Below are 19,378 nucleotides of genomic sequence, written 5' to 3' on the forward strand. Positions count from 1 at the left end.
TTATCTTCTTTTGGTATATTCCATTTTAGAACATATTGTATTTAAATGAATGGTTAGTTTGTTACATATATGGGTTACATTTCTTAAGTATTACTACATATACTTTGTATGTGTGCTGCTTTGTGAATTTGTTAAATGTTCCTATGTTATGATATAACAATTACACATACCCCCCAGAGTTTTTAGGTGGTGGTACTATTGTCCGAACATGTCCGTGGACAGTCAAATTCAGCAGAAAGGGTTCAGTATGTTCCATATTACATGTATATAAAGTCAAAGTTATTATTGTTAAGTTGTGCTACTAAAAAACTATGAAATTCAGTTAAAAAACTTTGTTAAAGGGACGTAATGGTTCAGTTGCGCTACGAAAAACCTATGAAATTCAGTAAAAAAACCTTGCTAAAGGGACGTTATGGTTAAGTTGCGCTACTAAAAACCTATGAAATTCAGTGAAAAAACTTTGTTAAAGGGACGTTATGGTTAAGTTGCGCTACTAAAAACCTATCAGATTCAGTAAAAAAACATTGTTAAAGTGACGTTATGGTTCCAATAAAACCAAAAAAAACCTGAAATATGCCAGTTATGGTAAGCTAAGCAACCATATCTCGTGCCACCACCGTGCACTGCTAGGACTAACACCCAGGACATCAAAGATGAAATCACCATCTGACCATTCTAGCGTCTAGTGCATGGGTGCACAACATACGGCCCGCGGGCCAGTTGCGGCCCGCCATGCTCTTTTGTCCGGCCTGCGAGGCACAAAGACTTTCCGAATGGAGGGCGGCCTGCGTCCGCCCTCCATCAGGAAAGTCTTTGTTGTCTTCCGGGCAAGACAAAACACTGGCCCTCATTGGCTCAGGACACACACGCACCACGTCGCTCCTACGAGCCACGTAATGTGTGTGTGCTGCACCAATGGAGGGCCAGCACTACGGCTGGCGTGGTCCATAAGGCTTGATGCCGGAAGGCATTTCAGCCTTGGACCACGCCAGCCGTAGTACGATTCCAGCGTTCCGGCTTATCTGCCTTCCAGCACGTCTCCGGTAAGTGCTCTGTTTGTGTTTGTGTGTCGGGTTCGTTTTGCTTTATGTTTGTGTGTGTATGTTGAGATGCGGGGGTGGGGGCGTGTGTCGGATGTGTATGAATGTTTGTATTTGAATGTATTTTGTGTGTATGTTGAGATGCGGGGGTGGGGGTGTGTGTCAGATGTGTATGAATGTTTGTATTTGAATGTATTTTGTGTGTATGTTGAGATGCGGGGGTGGAGGGGGTGTCGGATGTGTATGAATGTTTGGATTTTAATGTATTTGTGTGTATGTTGAGATGCGGGGGTGGGGGGGGTGTCGGATGTGTATGAATGTTTGTATTTGAATGTATTTTGTGTGTATGTTGAGATGCGGGGTGGGGGGGTGTCGGATGTGTATGACTGTTTGTATTTGAATGTATTTTGTGTGTATGTTGAGATGCGTGGGTGGGGGGGTGTGTCGGATGTGTATGAATGTTTGTATTTGAATGTATTTTGTGTGTATGTTGAGATGCGGGGGTGGGGGGTGTGTCGGATGTGTATGAATGTTTGTATTTGAATGTATTTTGTGTGTATGTTGAGATGCGGGGGTGGGGGGTGTGTCGGATGTGTATGGATGTTTGTATTTGAATGTATTTTGTGTGTATGTTGAGATGCGGGGGTGGGGGGTGTGTCGGATGTGTATGAATGTTTGCATTTGAATGTATTTTGTGTGTATGTTGAGATGCGGGGGTGGGGGTTCGGGTCTGTATGGGTGCATGTTTGTGTGTGTGTGCTGAGTTGGGGGGTGGGGGGTTCGGGTATGTATGGGTGCATGCTTGAGAGTGTGCTGAGTTGGAGGGGTGGGGGGTTTGGAGTTGGGGGGGTTTGGGTCTTTATGGGTGCATGTTTGTGTGTGTGCTGAGTTGGGGGGTGGGGGTTTGGGTCTGTATGGGTGCTTGTTTGAGAGTGTGCTGATTTGAGGGGGTGGGGGGTTCGGGTCTGTATGGGTGCATGTTTGTGTGTGTGCTGAGTTGGGGGCTGGGGGGTTCGGGTCTGTATGGGTGCATGCTTGAGAGTGTGTGTGCTGAGGTGGGGGGTGGGGGGTTTGGAGTTGGGGGGATGTGGGGGGTTCGGGTCTTTATGGGTGCATGTTTGTGTGTGTGCTGAATTGGGGGTGGGGGTTCGGGTCTGTATTGGTGCTGGTTTGTGTGTGCTGATTTTGGGGGTGGGGGTTTGGTTGGGGGTGAGGGGGCCATGGGGTGGGGGGTTTGGTTGGGGGTGGGGGGCATGGGGTGGGGGGTTTGGTTGGGGGTGAGGAGGCCATGGGGCATAATGTTTGGTTGGGGGTGAGTGGGCCATGGGGCATAGTGTTTGGTTGGGGGTGAGGGGGCATGGGGCATAGTGTTTGGTTGGGGGTGAGGGACATGGGGCATAGTGTTTGTTTGGGGGTGAGGGGGCCATGGGGCATAGTGTTTGGTTTGGGTGTAAGGGGGCCATGGGCCAAAGTGTTTGGTTTTGGTGTAAGGGGGCCATTGGGAGTAGTGTTTGGTTGGGTGTAAGGGGGCCATGGGGCATAGTGTTTGGTTGGGGGTGAGGGGGACATGGGGCATAGTGTTTGGTTGGGGGTGAGGGGGACATGGGGCATAGTGTTTGGTTGGGGGTGAGGGGGCCATGGGGCATAGTGTTTGGTTTGGGTGTAAGGGGGCCATGGGGCATAGTGTTTGGTTGGGTGTAAGGCAGCCATGGGGCATAGTGTTTGGTTGGGGGTGAGGGGGACATGGGGCATAGTGTTTGGTTGGGGGTGAGGGGGCCATGGGGCATAGTGTTTGGTTGGGTGTAAGGGGGCCATGGGGCATAGTGTTTGGTTGGGTGTAAGGGGGCCATTGGGCATAGTGTTTGGTTGGGGGTGAGGGGGACATGGGGCATAGTGTTTGGTTGGGGGTGAGGGGGACATGGGGCATAGTGTTTGGTTGGGGGTGAGGGGGCCATGGGGCATAGTGTTTGGTTTGGGTGTAAGGGGGCCATGGGGCATAGGGTTTGGTTGGGTGTAAGGGGGCCATGGGGCATAGTGTTTGGTTGGGGGTGAGGGGGTCATGGGGCATAGTGTTTGGTTGGGGGTAAGGGGGATATGGGGCATAGTTTTTGGTTTGTGTGTAAGGGGGCCATGGGGCATAGTGTTTGGTTGGGTGTAAGGGGCCATGGGGCATAGTGTTTGGTTGGGGGAGAGGGGGACATGGGGCATAGTGTTTGGTTGGGGGTGAGGGGGACATGGGGCATAGTGTTTGGTTGGGGGTGAGGGGGCCATGGGGCATAGTGTTTGGTTTGGGTGTAAGGGGGCCATGGGGCATAGTGTTTGGTTGGGTGTAAGGGGGCCATGGGGCATAGTGTTTGGTTGGGGGTGAGGGGGACATGGGGCATAGTGTTTGGTTGGGGGTGAGTGACATGGGGCATAGTGTTTGGTTTGGGTGTAAGGGGGGCATGGGGCATAGTGTTTGGTTGGGTGTAAGGGGGCCATGGGGCATAGTGTTTGGTTGGGGGTGAGGGACATGGGGCATAGTGTTTGGTTGGGGGTGAGGGACATGGGACATTGTTTGGTTGAGTGTAAGGGGGCCATGGGGCATAATGTTTGGTTGGGGGTGAGGGGGCCATGGGGCATAGTGTTTGGTTGGGGGTGAGGGGGACATGCGGCATATTGTTTGGTTGGGGGTAAGGGGTACATGGGGCATAGTGTTTGGTTGGGGGTGAGGGACATGGGGCATAGTGTTTGGTTGGGGGTGAGGGGGACATGGGGCATAGTGCTTGGTTGTGGGTGAGTGGCATGGGGCATAGTGTTTGGTTGGGGGTAACGGGGCCCTGGGGCATAGTGTTTGGTTTGGGTGTAAGGGGGCCATGGGGCATGGTGTTTGGTTGGGTGTAAGGGGGCCATGGGGCATAGTGTTTGGTTGGGGGTGAGGGACATGGGGCATAGTGTTTGGTTGGGTGTAAGGGGGCCATGGGGCATAGTGTTTGGTTGGGTGTAAGGGGGCCATTGGGCATAGTGTTTGGTTGGGGGTGAGGGGGACATGGGGCATAGTGTTTGGTTGGGGGTGAGGGGGACATGGGGCATAGTGTTTGGTTGGGGGTGAGGGGGCCATGGGGCATAGTGTTTGGTTTGGGTGTAAGGGGGCCATGGGGCATAGGGTTTGGTTGGGTGTAAGGGGGCCATGGGGCATAGTGTTTGGTTGGGGGTGACGGGGTCATGGGGCATAGTGTTTGGTTGGGGATAAGGGGGACACGGGGCATAGTGTTTGGTTTGGGTGTAAGGGGGCCATGGGGCATAGTGTTTGGTTGGGTGTAAGGGACCATGGGGCATAGTGTTTGGTTGGGGGAGAGGGGGACATGGGTCATAGTGTTTGGTTGGGGGTGAGGGGGACATGGGGCATAGTGTTTGGTTGGGGGTGAGGGGGCCATGGGGCATAGTGTTTGGTTTGGGTGTAAGGGGGCCATGGGGCATAGTGTTTGGTTGGGTGTAAGGGGGCCATGGGGCATAGTGTTTGGTTGGGGGTGAGGGGGACATGGGGCATAGTGTTTGGTTGGGGGTGAGTGACATGGGGCATAGTGTTTGGTTTGGGTGTAAGGGGGCCATGGGGCATAGTGTTTGGTTGGGTGTAAGGGGGCCATGGGGCATAGTGTTTGGTTGGGGGTGAGGGACATGGGGCATAGTGTTTGGTTGGGGGTGAGGGACATGGGGCATTGTTTGGTTGAGTGTAAGGGGGCCATGGGGCATAGTGTTTGGTTGGGGGTGAGGGGGCCATGGGGCATAGTGTTTGGTTGGGGGTGAGGGGGACATGGGGCATAGTGTTTGGTTGGGGGTAAGGGGTACATGGGGCATAGTGTTTGGTTGGGGGTGAGGGACATGGGGCATAGTGTTTGGTTGGGGGTGAGGGGGACATGGGGCATAGTCCTTGGTTGTGGGTGAGTGGCATGGGGCATAGTGTTTGGTTGGGGGTAACGGGGCCCTGGGGCATAGTGTTTGATTTGGGTGTAAGGGGGCCATGGGGCATAGTGTTTGGTTAGGTGTAAGGGGGCCATGGGGCATAGTGTTTGGTTGGGGGTGAGGGACATGGGGCATAGTGTTTGGTTGGGGGTGAGGGACATGGGGCATTGTGTTTGGTTGGGTGTAAGGGGGCCATGGGGCATAGTGTTTGGTTGGGGGTGAGGGGGACATGGGGCATAGGGTTTGGTTGGGGGTGAGGGGAACATGGGGCATAGTGTTTGGTTGGGGGTGAGGGGGACATGGGGCATAGTGTTTGGTTGGGGGTGAGGGGGACATGGGGCATAGTGTTTGGTTGGGGTGAGTGACATGGGGCATAGTGTTTGGTTGGGGGTGAGGGGGACATGGGGCATAGTGTTTGGTTGGGGGTGAGGGGGACATGGGGCATAGTGTTTGGTTGGGGGTGAGTGACATGTTGGATACTGTTTGGTTGGGGGTAAGGGGTCCCTGGGGCATAGTGTTTGGTTGGGGGTGAGGGGGCCATGGGGCATAGTGTTGCACTCCAAGAGTGAACCCAATAATAAAGCTAAAACAGGCACAGTTAGGAGATGTTCATCTTTGGCTTTTTGAGGACACCTGACTCAACGAAGGCCATACTCCTCTTGGGCAACCCAAAGAGCAAACTGTAGCAGTCCAAAATAACGGCATGTCCAATCTAGGGTCAATAAAATATATATAAGTTAATTAAACAGGCGAGATACAATAACTAAATAGAAATAAATTATTACAATGGAAAATGTGTAGTACAAAATGTAAGTTTGAAATGCAAATAAAAATCGTTACCCCTCAAAAACATTCTTTTTCCATGTGTTTAGTACAACTTGGGGGTTTAAAAAGCCTCATGCCACGCCCCACCTACCGCCCCGCCCACATTTACTTTTCGGCCCACTATAGCCCTCATGTAAGGTACTTTCGGCCCTCTGTCAAAATCAGTTGTGCACCCCTGGTCTAGTGTATTGCACACACTCAATGACTTCTCTCGAGACTGCCAGTCCACACACAGACTCGCCTGGAAGAGCCCTGATCCACATATACAGACAGGAAAACCATGCAAGAGAACCTCCAGACTTCATAAGCTCTGAGCCAGAATGGCTCACCTGCTAGCACTGTTTCTCAACCCCTCTCACCCCATTTTAGGTGAAACCAGAAGCACCAGACTGAGCTCCCACACTGCCCTCTCACCTCATCATATCCCACAAGCAAGGTCCCCCACATATCTGCTTTCATTGTCCATCAGCCACCAGTTATCCAGGCGTCAACACTTAAACGTGCCTTAATAAATGCACACTCCTTGGGAGCTAATGCCATTGAGTTACACGACACCATACTCAACCAACACCTTCACATCTTGGCCATTACAGAATCATGGTTCCCCTGTGCCTCAGGCCTAATGCAATCCCTAGCCATCCCCCCCAACTACACCATCTTCAGAGCAGATCGCATTATCACCCCAGAAGGTGCTTTCAATCTTATTGCGAAATCCTCCCTTCAAATCAGACACATCCCCATGACACCCATCCAGGCTTATGAAATATTGTTACTCAAACTCACCCCTAGTCCACCTTCAACTTGCTCATCTTGTACTGCCAGCCTAACTCCATGAGTCAACCAGACTTAGATATTCCTCTCCTGCTCACCCCACTCATCAAACCCATGACCATATTCGTCCTTTTGCGTGATTTCAATCTTGATTTCAATGACCCGGAAGACCCGAAAGCTGCTGCTCTCATGCAAGCACTTGGAGACATGAACTTCTCACAACTGATCTCCTCCCCAACCCATGCCAAAGGGCACACTTTGGACTGGATCCTATCTGCTAATGCCATCCTCAGCATCTCTTCAGTCAATATGGTACCCTGGTCTGATCATTCCCTCATTGAGTTTGAACTTTCTCTCGCCAAACCTGCCACCACTGCGTCCCCTCCCCTAAGGCCTGTTTCAGTTTGCACCCTCATTACCATGCTCACCACACATGCCATTCCCAGCACCATGAGCACCCAACATCTTGCTAACTGCTACCATCAGTGCTTCCTCCGTACTATGGATCAGCATGCCCCAATTAAATCTAAAATACCTGAAGTACATACACCCTCCAATATCTGGTTCTCAGAGGAACAGGTCACCTTATGCAGGAAAAGAAGAGCCCTTGACCATTTCTGCAGGAGACAACCCAACCCACATTAGCTTGAAACAATCTCCAAAGCAACAAAGTCACACAAGAAAGCAGTTGTGTTACATAAAGCCAATGCTGGATCTAACTCCAAAGAGCACTTATATATCCTGAGAGAGCTGAAAAAACAACCCCCACGACAGCTCCGAGCCAGGCCGACAAGGAATGGTGCTCCACCATTCAAGCCGCCCTCTCTACCCAAATTGACCGATTACATGGGAAACCCTCCAAAAATCAGCACTACTCACAGCCAAACCCCCTACCTTCATGAAACAGGAGTGCCTAATTGGGGACAACCCCCCATCCCAACCTTCACCTTTGCCAAAGTTACCCAAGAGAAGGTCATGGAAACCTTACTAGTCTTGAAACCCTCCAACTGTAAGGGCAAAACCTGCCCAGCACAATTAGACAAACTCTGTGCACCCACTCTGACTCCCATTGTCACCGACTTTGTGAACGTCTCCTTCACAACAAGTGAGATCCCCCAGCATAAAATCACCATTTGTCACCCCACTTCTCAAGAAACCATCACTCGATCAGACTATACCTGCCAACTATCACCCCATAACCACGCTTCCCTTCCTACTCAAAATCCTAGACCGGCTAGCCTGCTCCCAAGTGCAAAACTACCTAGAACAGTACCGCTTGCTTGGATCCAGACAATCTGGCTTCCGCCTAAATCATAGCACTGAAACTGCACTGCTTGACTTAACAATCCAAATGGACAACATCTGCGACTTCGGGAAACTAGCCATATCTCTCCTTTTGGATCGCTCTGCAGCGTTTGACCTCGTGGACCACAACACACTCTGCCAGCACCTCTGCTCCACCTTCTACTTCTCGTCCGAGGCCACAACTTGGATTAAATCCTTCCTCAGTGACAACACATCAAGAGTATTCATTGGTGAGGTGGCTCCTGATCCCATTGGTTCCCTTTGGCACCCCCCAAGGATCTTGTTTCTCACCCACCCTCTACAAAACCTACACTAAGTCAATCTTATATCTACTGGACTCCCTTGGACTTACCTACACAAACCTCACAGACTATACACAAATCATCATTTCCATCTCAGGCACACACTCATGTGACTCTGATACCATAAACAGAACATACAGTATCATAAAAAATTGCATGGCCTCCCACAAACTTGGTCTGAATTATGACAAAACAGAGAGGCTCATTGCAGGTTCTCCCCACCAAATAAGAAACCTTGATACAGCCTTCTCCACCTTCTGCATTGATGGCTCTGACAGGATGGTCCTTATCATGTTAAAGCATTAGGTGTAGACAATGATCCAGAGCTGTCCATCACTAAACATAGCAGTGCTCTAGCGTCAGCCACAGCCCACACCTCCAAACCCATCTCTGTGAGCAAACAATTTCTTTCCTCTAGCAATTGCCTTACATTCGCCAGAGCTCTCATTATCAGCAAATTGGAACATTGGAATGTACTCCTTATGGGCACTATTGTAACTAATTTGGCTAAAATCCAACTTCTACAGATCAAACCTCTGCGTGCTGTACTGGGCTTCACATCTCTGCAACCAGACAAGAAGTCCACTGGCTACCCAATAAAGCCTATATTGACCTCAAAACAGTGATGATTGCACACTGCTGCATCCACAAGGAAATCCCCAAATATCTAAATATCACTATTACCACGAAACAACATTTATGCTCACTAGATCAGCATCCAGTACTGTGCTATTTTTTCTTCGCTACAGAAAGAAGAGAGCAGGTAATGTGAGCTTTTGTGTCACAGAGCCCACCCTTTGGAACTCTCTGCAGCCGCTTATCAGAAATGAACAGTCCTACACACCCTTAAAAAATGGGTAAAGTCTCACAGGACCAACGAAGGCAAGCCCCAGACTCCAGTGTGCAAAGAATTGACTGATTATACCATGAACTGTTTCCCGAGAGCTCACCAGACGATCTAGATACCTGAGCTCGATCCATGGCAGGGGGGAGTGAGGGAACGGGTAGGAGGGGGTCAATGTTATAATTGTGTGAAGGAGAGCAATGTCGATGTATAATGTTTTATGTTATAAGTTAAAATGCCAATAAACCACGATTTAAAATAAAAAAAAAAGTAAAAATCTGGCTGTTTCACAGATATGACTTGAACTTTGTAACTTTTCTCCCTGACAACTTACTGTACCAACGCTGTGATACCCCTGAGCCTGGGCATTACATAAATGTAATTAATACATAAAATTTAAATAAATATGTACATGTTTCTTGCAGGTACATAAGCCTGAACCTTTAAATTACCTTTTCCAGAGCCTTTTGATTCTTCCATTAACTATTTTAAAGCCTTCAATTTTACTATTGAATCATTTGGTGGAAGGATTTCCAGGGCCTTTTAGTATTTGAATTATTTTTGGTGGGCAGTATTTGTTGCTCTTATCACTGTGTGAAGGTTGGATATGATGGTTTGGGGCTAGGTGCAGTCCTGTTCTGGGCAGGTTGGACTTATGAATGCATTGGTGAAGGTCATTAATGATATGCTACTAAGAGGAAATAAGTCTAATATTATGGATGAGAACTCATTTCTGATCTTGAAGCATTTTTTGTGCCTCGACCACCCCTTCCCCGCCAACAGGAAAGTACATAATTTTTCACACATACCAAACTCTCCAAGATAGGCTTACATATCAAACGGCATACATCAAGGATCCAGTGAACATAAAAGGACTACCTTATGGACTACCTTTTGGTAATTAAAAGGACTATCTTTTGGACTACCTTTTGGTAATTGATAGCAGGAGGTCGCCATTTGCAGGATGTAATCCTTCTACTCTGTTTTCCCTGATGACTTAGGTGACTTAGGGCCTCATTACAACTCAGGCGGTAAGGGGTTTACGGCAGCGTTAACAGCGCCGACCCTTACCGCCTGATTACGAGGTCCCCTAGCGCCATGGTGCTTTTAACACCTGCTTTTAGCAGGTGTTAAAATCCATGGCGCTAAGGGACCATGGAGTTAATTACGCCACCGTAAATTACGGTGGCGTAATTAACGCCTTCCCCACTCCCATTATGCCCTATGGGGCAAAAATGGGAATGGGGAAGGGTAAATGGGGATTGGGGACTTACCGCCCCGCCTAGGTCGGAATGGGGCGGTAAGTCCGCCAACCACCATGGCGTAAACGTAGTTTACGCCATGGTGGTAAAGTCACGGCCCAGACGGTAACTTACCGCCTGGGTCGTAATGAGGCCCTTAGTGTTGATGTATGCTGGTAGGCCAGCCTACCTGAAAGCTAAACTAAAAAATAATGAGCTGCACACAGTCATCTAGCAGTAAGACTATTACCAGACTGGCTTAGAAGGAGAAAACTAGGGAACAGTCCATCTCATGCTATGCTCTGGTCTGTTGAGATTCCATCCCAGTGGCAATCCACTCTGCTCCAAATCTCCCTTAGTTTAGGAAAGAACTGACTACTTGGCTCTTCCAACAATACCTTGGTGTAATCTAGATTCCGGCTATCCTGTGGACACCCATATCTGTAAATTGTGTTGTGAAAATATGACTAATGTTCACTTGGTAAATTCTCACTATCACTCATTTGAACTATGACTAAACATCCTCATCATAATAATGTAATGTTTAGTAATTAATAGCAGCTGGAGGTGGGGTACTGTTATGTTTAAACATTGTTGTGTTGCTTTGTAGGGGGACCTGACCTCACCCAACAGGCCTCCTTAAAAAATAAACAAAAACACCCTATCTTGGTACATTTTCAGGGAACTGCTGAAGCACCCCAAAATCTGCGTGTTTAGGGATTTGGCTTCATATATTCACGCAGGCTGAGTGAATTCGGTCATGCCTCATATGATTGTCAAAGGTGGGGATCTAGCTAATTATATACACTTGTCATCTAATACTGAACCCAGGCACTGTTTTAGCACCCTCGAATCCATAGCAAACACAAAATCAGAAATCATGGGAATTAATGCATTCATGTGGATTACGTCATTTGAATCTAATATTAAGTGTGAAATAAAAACATGTAAGTATATGCACAGGCGGGAGTTGTAATTAATCTGTTCATGCAGTAGGTGGTGACTTGCATATTTGTTGGTATTTTTTTAATGGAAGGAATACCATTATTGATTATGTTGCTAGAATTGCTAAACCTGAAATAGCTTCGTATAGAAGGTAGTTTGTGCAAGGACACAGCGCTGGGCCAGTTCTACGGACACAGCTCATGTGCGTTCACTAGCTTATGAGAGCGCTGCCCTTTGCTTACTGAAAGTGCTTTACTTTAAAAATGATAACTACAAGAGACAGCCACATGTCCTTGGCATTACTCATGTTCATATTAGCGCCAGACCCCCGTTATAGTGATGCACAATGTTTCAGAAAAGCTGAAGCATTCTTTATCAAGTTGCCACCTGGTACGAACTGAAAACATTTTGACACATCAGGTAGACTCCCCGCTGCAATAAATAAATTACAGTTATATAATGGCTCTGAGAGCTCATGCTTGCCTGCTCTTCCTGTAAAATCTCAAGGTCACCTTCACGCAGAATTTGCATACCTTGCAAGCAGAAAGTTGAAGGTGGATGAGATCACCTTGAAGCAGCACTTTTATCCCTTATCTTCAGAAAAGAAAATAGTCTGAGCGAAATTCTTTCATCCTGCCATGCAATGAAGACTTACTCGTGGTTTCTATGGATCTCTAAAGTATAAAGTACATGGAACAAGGGACTAATAACAATTCTACATTTGTACCGCAGAGCAAATCTCGGATTGAATGTTCTTTTTATTAGCAAACAAGAACAGGAAGAAAGAGTAAGTGACCTGTATGCCTGCACCTAGCTGTTCCTGAAGGTGGCGATGAGATTTATGGCGGTGATATGTGCGGCTATTGTAAACCGCATCTATGATCATTAATCTTCTGAGAAATGTTCTCGAGACTGAATTCTTAAAACATGCACCGGTTGGTAAATATGATTCAGAGAAAAATGGCGCCCAAGGGAAAGGTCTACTCAGCCGGTTCCATTGCTGATTGATACCGAGAAATTGAAACACAGGTTCAGCATAGAAAGCTTGAAACAGTTATACTACGAAGTGGGCTAGTTTAGGCTCTAACATTAAGACTAGAACACACAATGCCTTAATGTATATGCTCATGTTAGATTAACATTTAAATATGACAACTACAGTCTATTAGAACTGCAAGTTAAAAATGCTTGTGTAGCCAGCCAATCAGGGGTTTTGGCTTCCGCCCCCAGTATTTTTAATGTGCCAAGTTTCCTGATAACCTACTGAATTATAAGTGCCTCTGCTGCTCAGCTGGTCTCCCGCTTTCCATCCATCATCTTGGGATGTCTGGTGCTTGTCCCCACAATCTCCCTTTATCTTCCCCTCTCTCCTGCTCTGTGATGCCTAAAAATCAAATAGGGACTGCTCTTTCGCCCCCAGAGGCTACACTTAATTGCTAAGGCAGCTATGGAAAGGGTTTTCTGTGTTATTTTTTATCATGATCACAAAAGATTTCCTGAACCAGCTTTGCAAAAAATGACAAGGGTCTAAGGGCATCATCATGACCCCGGTGGCAGCACTGAATACTGGCAGAACAGATTTACCGCCGCAAATACAGCCCCAAGGAATCATGAGTTGGTGCAGAATTTCAGCCATCACTATTACAGCCGGTGGAATTTGGGCTGGTTGTAATTCCTCCGATACAGCAAAGCGAAATTACTGTTGCATACCAAGTCTTGAGATGGCACAATTCAGGGCTAATATTGCCGAAAACACAGTGCAGTTACCTCCAGTTACCTCCACCCTCCAGGTGGAGGTAAATTCATACAGGTGCCAAAAACAAATCAGAATTCAGGGCTAATATTGCCGAAAACACAGTGCAGTTACCTCCAGTTACCTCCACCCTCCAGGTGGAGGTAAATTCATACAGGTGCCAAAAACAAAGCCACAGGTGAACCCAATCCACACAAGACATCTACATAAGACACACACCTTCCCAAATACAGTTTCCAACACCATGCTGCCACTAGCCATTGCGGGATGGGACATGCAGCTGCTCATGATGCATCGGGAACCAGCTGGTATCCGTCTACCGCCTCAACAGGGGGACCTTAAGTGAGCTGCTCACCACAATCCAGGGTGACATAGAGAAGGTGATTAGCATCAGGACAGCTGTACCCCCACTGCTAAAGCTAGTGTTGGTCCTGCAGTTCCTGGGAACTGGAACCTTCCAGCACTCAGTGGCCATGCTTCATGGAATGGCACAACCAAAATGTTGGGCTGGGCTTGTCCAGGCGCTGGAAGCATTCCAGTGCCAAGTTTCCTGGTACATTCCACTAACCACCAAGCACAGGTACATGCCATGAATGCACGTTTCCATGCCGTTGCACACATATCAAATGTCATCGCAGCCCAGGACTGCACCCATGTGGTGCTGGTGGCTGCCCAGGCACACACAGAAGTGTGCTGAAACAGGAAGCACTACCACTCACTGAACGTGCAGGTGACCCGAGATCCTGACCTGTACATCACACACTGCCTGGATACATGGAGAGGCACAGAGCACAATGGACGTAGACAGTGGGTGAGTAAAAGTGCCATCACACAAAACATTAAGTGCTGCAATGCAGCCACCCATATTGGGGTGGAGGGCTGCATGGGCACAACAGCAGAAGGGATGCCCTGACTATGCAATGTACATGTTTCACCTGCCCTCCTCCCACACTTGTGACACCGAACATCCCACATAACTTGCATATGCTGGACCAATCTGTATGAATACGCATTTGCACATCAATTATTATTATTATTATTATTATTATTATTATTATTATTATTATTATTATTATTATTATTATTATTATTATTATCAGTACGGACTACCAACACACACATGAATACAGGTACCACAATGAAACATGATGGAAGCCACATCAATGTCAGAACACGTGTGACATGACAACACGCCCCAGTGACCCTGCCAGTTCCACAGCCAGGTACCCAGGTACACTCAGCCATCAATGTAGAGCTGCTGCCACCAGAAACCTATGGAGGCCCGAGAAACTTTCCACCAGGGCACATGCACGAGAACAACATACAGGCACAAGACTGCCACCATGTCGTCTTGACATGACAATGATAGACCCTTGAAATTACATCCACTGCAAGAGAACCGGTTGTATTTTGTCACACTACAATGCACGAAGCACTAAATACAACATGCACATGCAGTGAAATTAATGCATGCCTTGCAATTAAGCCCCATATGCATGTACATGATGCCCTTTACCATGATGCAGTGAATGACAACACCCACACAATAGACTGTGACTTACTTCTCTGAGCTTTCTGCTTGCAGGTGACTCCAGATACCTGCAGCTGCTGTGGTTCATGACACCTGTGCAGGATCCACAGACACCACATGAGTTGACCTACAATTACGCACACAGCAGGACCCAGGTCTGTAACGAACATACCTTTCCCCCACAGAAGGCCTGCTTCTGCTGCCTGCACCATACTGGAGGGTCACTAATGTATGGTGCTGAAAAAGTTGGTGAAGTCATGCTGGTGTATGCACTGCTGCACAGTATCTGCCTCCCGCGGAATGTCTCTCTACTGCTTGATGTTGACATCCCCCTGAGGATGATGACACACTGCCTGCAGAAAAGGCATCAGGTACGCATTTCCCGAGATGACGTCAGAACTGGATGAGTGGTTCGCAAGGAACTGATGGACAATTGTTTCTGATGATTTACCATTTCACATACCATGCACCACTGTATGAACTCACACAATTATGATTAAACACATGGACACAATGGAGAATGTCCTGTCATTGATTCAGTTAAACAAAGGTTTAATTTGGTAGTGGACAAACTATCTCGCCTCAGCAACCCCTCAACACCACCCCAACACACAATCCCCCTCCCCATCCTTCAACACCACCCCATCACCCACTGTGCCTTACTACATGTACAGAGTCACTTGCGTGGCCTCATCCCCTTCATGACTTCCCCTCGCAATTTAGGGCCCAGAATGCACTCCGAATGGTGCCTTGGGGTGCTTCGCAAGGAACCCTCTGTAGGTGTAGCAGAACTAGATTGAATTGATCCTGGCCCCCAGATATGTTGCATAATTAGTTCCATGTTCTGTTGCATGGCACTAGCAAATGCATAGATACCTTTGGTTAGCACCCTAATGCGCTGCCTCTACACTGTCAGTGCGGCAGTCGTAGCAGTCACCTTTGCCCGGTGGCCCTCCATGCACCGCATAATTCGGTGCGTGGCACCCTGATGCAGTCCCAAATTTCCTGAAGATGGAGGGAGTGTGTGTTCATGAATGCCTCCATTTGGATCTGGCTGGGGAATGGGTTGTGGGCTTTGGGTTGAGCATGGGCTGAAACATGGCAGCCCATATGAGGGGATGTCTGTGTCTCCCTCTGGTGTCTGGGCCTGCTGGCCATGTTGCATGCTGTCTTGGCTAGTTGATGCTCTGGTGCCCTGTGCCTGTCTGGTGGGTTGTTCCACACTGGCGTCATCATGCCTGCAATCAGCTGTGTCACCCGTCACAGGCACTCATGATCACTGCTTCCAAATCTAATCTAATGATCATGTCTGGGGCATTTTCCTGGAGGACAGCTGGCCTGAAAAGAAACTCTGCGGATACACATAGTGTCCTATCCTTTCTTCCTGGTACCCATCCCAACACAACTGTCACTTCACAAAGGAACAAATCTGGATGTAAGGGTACTGCTCTTATGGCACAGTCACTGTACAGCACTTGTGATATTGCAGCAGCTCTAGCATGGTATATGCCTGGAGTTGAACATACTACACATTGATCAGTAAATGCAATGGCCATATTCAGTTTACTTAGGAGGCCCCTGCCCAAATGGTTGACTGGAACATCCTTTCAATACAATAAGGTAGCTGGCACCTCCTGTTTGCCCACTGTGATGGGTAAATATTCAGTGAAAGGAACTGACATAATTGCCCCAGAGAGTCCATGCATGTCCATTATCTTCCCTGACAAGGGAAACCTTCCCTCCACCTTTGTCACTCCTGTTTCAACCATAAAGGTGAATGTTTTATTTTCAATCTGCACTCCTATCTGGGTTTCCTCTTCCAGAACTGGGCATGTCAGAGCTCTCTGTGGGCTGTCCTATTGGGGGTAGGCTTGTGTCCCAGGAAGTGGGAAGGGGTTACAACCTAAAATGCTGGGTCTGGGTTACTGCATCACTCTACCCTGTAGCAAGGAATTTTTCATCCAGGGCTGTGTAAGAGTCTGCGGGGATGATTGCTGCATGTATGATTGTGTGATATTCATTGCTGAATACTGAATTGGCTGCATGGGCATTGGGTACTGTGGTTGCAATGGGCTTAGCTTTGGGGCTGGCAGGGGCCTACGGCGCATGGGGGAAGTTGGATCAGCATCTTGGATGGTGGGTGATACATGAAAGCATATGCTGATCTGCCAGGGAAGGCAAATGGATCATATGAATAGGGTTGTCTGCTAATGCATTCTCATGCACAATGCCCCATCGTCCCACTGGTCCAAAATGGGCCTCCAAACATGGGCTTCATGCCTCTGAAGCCACCCCTTTGCATTTTTTAATCCCTCCTTTTCCCCTCTGGAAATTTCACATTTTTCTTCTGTTGTGTGTGTACTGCTCAACCCATTCTTTCGCCTGTCTGGGGTGGTGCTGCCCTTCTCTGGTGCTGATAATCATAGCCCCTTCAGGGCTCAATTTAGCTAAATTCTTCTGCACCAGTTTTGCTTATGATTGTTGTGCTTGCTCAGCTATCTCCTTCTCTTGTCTCCATCTACAGTGGTGTACTAAAGGTCCCTGAATTTCAGCCCATCCCTTTTCCTTGATACCAACCACCTTATGTAAATCATTTTGCACCTCCTTGGGGAGACCCTTACGTAACATGTGACAAAATATAGCTACATTCTTGTCCCACACTGCCCCTATATCTGCTCACCACATCTCCTGAATCAGATTAAAATACAAGGCAGGGTCCTCATCTCCTTTCATGGTATGGGCCACAATTGAATTTATGTCAGGTGTGACTGGGTATGCTACCCACTAAGCTTCCCATGCCTGTGCTTGACATTGGTTAAATGGCGCTCCATTGTGATCATCATTGTTCTTCTATACCTCTTGATGTCCTGCCTTTCTCCATATCTTCTCCATCTGTTTCCCCAACAGCACGGCAAACAAGCTCTGCAATGTAATCCCTGCTGTTTGCTTTTTGAGTGCATATATCCACTTGCCCAACCCTGCTGTGAGTGAGGGTAGTGCCTTCATTAAGTCGTTGCTATTTATATGCAGCCAGGGCACATAATGTGCGCTTTATTATGCCTTGAGTAATAATGGGAACTATGCCCCCTTCTTTGTAGTCAGTGGCATTCTCCCTCCCCTCTTTCCTTTTGCTATCACCCTTCTGCATAATGTGCTTGAGCCTCGAGCCCCCATGGTGTCCCGGACCTTGGTCCGACCCCTTGATCTCCCCCATCTGTTCCAACAACAGCGTGGCAAACAAGCTCTGCATGTCCCCTGTATCTAATGTGATCCCTGATGTCTGCTTTTTGAGTTCATATGTCCACTTGTCCAGCCCTGCTGTGATTGAGGATAGTGCCTTCATTAAGTTGTTCCTATACATATGCAGCCAGGTCACATAGTGTGCTCTTCCTAGTACCTGTCATGGTCATCAGGCCAAGAACACAGACATTCAAGGGCCACATACAAAGGGACCCGGGATGGACAAAGGCGCCAGGCTCAAGAACAGCAAACAAGCGAGAACATTTACTTGGGACAAGAATGCTTTTATTTTGGACTTAATACCTCATTTTGGTTCAAGGTGTATTTAACATGGGAACTTCCATCACTAAAGCAGCCCCTTGTGTACTCTTGGGTGTGGCTGCTGCTGCTGTTATTGGGTTGCCTTGAATGTGCTGACTCTCTAGGAGTGGCAGGGTGTGGCGGGGAAACCAGGCCTAGTGGGCGTGCCCACAATCACAGCTATATAAGCTGCTCCGATCCCTGAGGCAGAGGCTTTGCGTTATTCTGCACTTCCATGCAGTGTAACGCTCACCGCCGCCTGGGATTAAACTTACCTTTGGAAAACCTGCTTCCCGCTTTCATACTTACCAAATGGAGAACCTGCTCTCACCTGTACGCATCTTCGTTGATCCTGACATTCTTCTCCAAAGCTTCCGGAATGTTCACATCTTCTTCTTGACACCGCAGTTCATCTTCAAGCCTTCCGGAACGCGGACATCTTCATCCTGACACTGCAGCTCATCTTTAAATCTTCTGGGATGCTGAATTCTTCATCTTGGCACCGCAGCATGACACGCTTCACCAGCGACAGCAGCACCTGCAAGTAAGAATGAAAGGGAATGTTAGACACTTAAAAGACATTCAGTTTAAGGTTGCGCTACCACAGAACCTCGCGCTTTGCCTTAGCCTTATACCATCACTCACCTGTTGTCGGACATTGCGGTTACAACCATCTTCTTCCTGGCCCTTTCCGCGCTCCCACAGCTGCTTTTGAACTGCATTTCCACCTATTGGGAAGAAAACAGAAGAGAAAACGTTATTCAGGAATTAACAGCACTATTGAGAGCAATAATACCAAGACAGAAAGCGAGAAGAGGCAAAGAGAAAACAGAAAGGGAAAGAGACAAGAGGAGAAGAATAGTCTCAGCTAGACTGGACTAGTACTTACCAGGCCTCAGTGAAGGAACTAGAACCCATCGACAAGCGCCCCTGCCAGAAGTAGCAGGACAGAGAGCTTACCATCAATAATTGACAGGTGAGCCCTATGGGCTGGTACATGCCCACAGAAATCACACCTTGGGTAGAAGGGTTTGAGAGGCTCAACAGTCACCGATCAGTGCACTCACGTTTTCTCATATCCAAACAGGAGCAGTGTCACCAATTACTGCCGCTCACAGATTATTCGCAGAGGGAAAGACTGGACGGGAGTGATCTAACTCCTTTGAGGGCTGCAACCATGCCCCAACACCTCTGCAGAGACGAGGTGAGCATAACAGTACCTTGAGTAACAATGTGATCTGTGCCCTCATCTTCGTAGTCTGTGGCATTATCCCTCCCCTCTTTCCTTTTGCTATCACCATTCTGCTTAATGTGTTCTGAGCCTCGAGCACCTTGGTGT

This window comes from Ambystoma mexicanum, chromosome 4p (assembly GCF_040938575.1).
Source record: "Ambystoma mexicanum isolate Mex_15411 chromosome 4p, UKY_AmexF1_1, whole genome shotgun sequence".
NCBI classification, from domain to species: Eukaryota; Metazoa; Chordata; class Amphibia; order Caudata; family Ambystomatidae; genus Ambystoma; species Ambystoma mexicanum.